Raw genomic sequence first — 3,785 nt, 5'->3', positions numbered from 1 at the left:
TTCAGCTATGCCCTCCACTGGAGGCAGGTAATCCCTACAGCCAGGAGGCTGTATCCACTCAAAGCCCACAGCCTCCCTTCTAGGTCAAGCCCTGGGTGGGTCTCAGGAGTCTGAAATTCCCTGCTCAGAGGGACTCAAGCCATTTCAGGGCCCATGCAAGCTTGTTCCTGGGGCCATCCTCCTGAGAGCAGACCATGCTAAAAGGGTGGCTGGTGATTGGGGTGCAGGAGTAGATGAAACTTAGTCGCTTGGGGTAGAATAGTGGTTCAGGACAAAGCCAGAAGGGGAAGGAAAAGAAGGAGGCACTGCACTGCTAGGGTCTTCACTGAGACTCTTGCCTCAAGCCCTGCAAATGTTGGTTAGGGGCAAACCTACCCTTGCAAGTACAGTTTTCCAATTCGATAAGTCCATGTCGGGAGACAATGACAATGATGCCAAAATGGATATTTATTCCAGGAAAATTACCTGTGACTTCCTCATCATTTGCACCCTTATAAATTATCAGATAACAGTGGCATTTCCAGGATTTTTCTCGAACATCTTACTCCACTTCCTGCCCTCACATTTTGCAAGCATATACGATAGATACACTCCAATACGTGGCCATTGCAATATGTATCATAGCTAAGACATTTTAAAAGGCCTCTGAAGAAACTATGTGTGTCACAACAGTGCACTTAGATCAATTCACAAGGAATCATTGAAAAACCAAACGGACTGCCTCAGCCAATAAGCTAGATTGTGACGACAGGAAACATCACGCTCCGCCAAGTGGGTGACCTCCTTCTAGCCCAGATTCAATCTGAAAACTGAAAACTGAGGGCATCAAGAGAGCAAAAGGCTATGATGGGTCTGCAGCATTGGAAACTGAGAAACAGTAGGCCACTGAGCCAGGCAAACAGAAAAGACATTCCTAGATAACAAATGACTCAAGGTGGAAGAGAACACTAGAAGAAATATTTTCCTCTAGTTCTCCAATTTTATTTTATTTTATTTTATATTTTATTGTGGTAAGAACGCTTGACATGAGATCTATCTTTTTTTTGATTAAAGTATAGTCAGTTACAATGTGTCAATTTCTGGTGTACAGCATAATGATTCAGATATATATATATATATTCCTTTTCATATTCTTTTTCATTATAGGTTACTACAAGATATTGAATATACTTCCCTGCACTATACTTTCTGTTGATCTATTTTATATATAGTAGTTAGTATCTACAAATCTCAAACTCCCAATTTATCCCTTCCCTTACCACCCTCTTCCCCCAACCCTCGGTAACCATAAGTTTGCTCTCTATGTCTGTGAGTCTGTTTCTGTTTTGTAGATAAGTTCATTAGTGTCTTCTTTTTTTTAGATTCCACATATGAATGATGTCTTATGGTATTTCTCTTTCTCTTTCTGGCTTACTTCACTTAGAGATCACCCTTTTAACAATTTTTAAGTATATAATATATTGTTGATTATAGGTACAATGTTGTACAGCCAATCTCTAGAATCTTCTTGCTTGATTGAAACTTTATGCCCATTGATTAGTAACTCCCATTTTTCCTTCCCCCTAACCCCTGGCCACCACCATTCCACTCTTTGATTCTAAGCATTTAACTATTTTAGAGAGTCATATAAGTGCGATCATATAGTAGTCACCTTTCTATGTCTTTCTATGACTGGCTTATTTCATTAGCATAATGTCCTCAAGGTTGTCTCATATTGCAGAATTTCCTTCCTTTTCTAGGCTGAGTAGTAGTCCATTATAGGTATATACCATATTTTCTTTATCCATTTATCTGTCAATGAGCATTTAGGTTGTTTCCACCTCTTGACTGTTCAGAGGAGTGCTGCAATGAACATAGGAGTGCTAACATCTGTTTGAAATCCTGATTTCAATTCTTTTGGATAAATACCCAGAAGTAGGATTGCTAGATCATATGGTAGTTCTATTTTTAATTTTTGGAGGAATCTCTACATTATTATCCATAGCAGCTGCACCCTTTTGCATTCCCATTCACAGTGTGCAAGTGTTTCAATTTATCCACATCCTCGCCAACATTTGTTATATGCTGGAGTTTTTTTTTTTTTTCTGATAATAGCCATCTTGACAGGTATGAGGTGATATCTCTTTGTGGTTTTGATTTGTATTTCGCTGATGATTAGTGACATTGAGCATCTGTTCATAATATCTTTTGGCCATTTGTATGTTTTCTTTCGATAAATGTCTATTCAAGTCTTTAGCCCATTTTAAAATCAAGTTATTATGGTTTTTTTTTTTTTTACTATTGAATTGAAGAAGTTTCTTGTATAATTTCTTATATATTTTGGAGATTAACCTCTTTTTTTTAAATATGGAACTCTTCATGAATTTGCGTGTCATCCTTGCACAGGGGCCATGTTAATCTTCTCTTTATCATTCCAATTTTAACGTATGTGCTGCCTAAGCGAGCACGAGATTAACCTCTTATCAGATAGATGGTTTGCAAATATTTTCTCCCATTCCATATATTACCTTTACTTTTTGTTGATTGTTTCTTTTGCTGTCAGGAAGCTTTTTAGTTTGATGTAGTCCCACTTGTCTATTTTGCTTTTGCTGCCTGTGAAGAAACATCTTAAAATGGGTCAAGCCGATGCTGCTGGTCCATGGACCACCCTTTGAGAACCACTGTTAAAAACTCTGGATCCTTCAAACCCTACCTCAGATCCAGGGGAAGAGAATCACAGGAAAGAGGCCAAGGATCTGATTTCTTAACAAAGCATCCCTGGTGATTATTCTGGTCTAAATATACTACACCTTTTATGTGCACTAAAATTCATGCTCCTTTCTTATTCCTCAGATACTGACTGATTATCTGGCTCCTCAAGACAGAGTAGATTAGAAGCTATCTACTGTGTAGTGTAGAAGCAGGTTTGTTCAATTTTTGTTTTTAAGTTTAATGTGAGATGTTGTTTGCAGAAAACGATTTGCTATCAAACAAAGGCGTTTAATATCAATGTTTTCTTTATTAAAGTTACAGACTCCAAACCTAGTTTCTCCTTGAGCTTTTGAGTTCAATTTACAACTCTTAATATTCTATTTATAAATCTAATAAAGTTTAAGGATCACTGACACAAATGCCTTTGACTGATGATTGGTCCTATGTAACTAAGTGCCTTTATAAATTAAATAATTCAGTTTACTTTTTAAGCCCCTTAAATATCTGACTAATGGCTAAAACCTTCTCAGCACTTAATTAATTCTAACAAACAGAAGAAATTAAACGTAAAAGTATAGTGCATCTTAAAGTTCTCTTAAATGTCCAAACATGTCAGTATAGAATAGGATGGAAGATGCAGGATTCTGTCAAGTTCAAAGTATTTAAAACTAAACATGAAGACTTCTAAATATCTTGAGATATTAAAGTTAAAAATCCCATTCTCTGAAGCAGCAGCCTGAGGCTTCAGGATTCTGTGAGTGGCTGGAAGAATTTGGTAGTAATTAGGCACAAACCAGGCACATGGTCTGTGTGATTGTGATGGTTAATTCTGTGTCAACTTGACTGGATCATGGGATGCCCCAAAAGTTAGGTAAACATTATTTCTGGTTATACCTGTGAAGGTGTTATTTCTGAGTGAGATTAGAGTTTGAATGGTCCCTCCCAGTGTGGGAAGGCAGGATCCAATCTTTTAAGGCAGAAGAAGGAAGAATTTGCATCTTCTCTGCCTGACTGCTGAACTGGGACATTGGGCCTCTCCTACACTCAAACTGAGACTTACACCATTGGTTCCCCTGGCACTCAGCCCTTAAGAT

At 37.8% G+C, this 3,785-nt stretch overlaps 1 non-coding gene across 1 annotated transcript; it reads right to left on the bottom strand.

Annotated features, from left to right (window-relative positions):
* Positions 1–2,340: 2,340 nt before the first annotated feature.
* Positions 2,341–2,447, bottom strand: LOC116277760 (U6 spliceosomal RNA). The gene has a single exon (XR_004187229.1). It is a non-coding gene; the product is annotated as a U6 spliceosomal RNA (small nuclear RNA).
* Between the last annotated feature and the right edge of the window lie 1,338 nt (positions 2,448–3,785).

The sequence above is a fragment of the Vicugna pacos genome, chromosome X, assembly GCF_048564905.1.
Source record: "Vicugna pacos chromosome X, VicPac4, whole genome shotgun sequence".
Classification (NCBI taxonomy): Eukaryota; Metazoa; Chordata; class Mammalia; order Artiodactyla; family Camelidae; genus Vicugna; species Vicugna pacos.
This window is presented reverse-complemented; position numbering and strand designations above follow the sequence as displayed.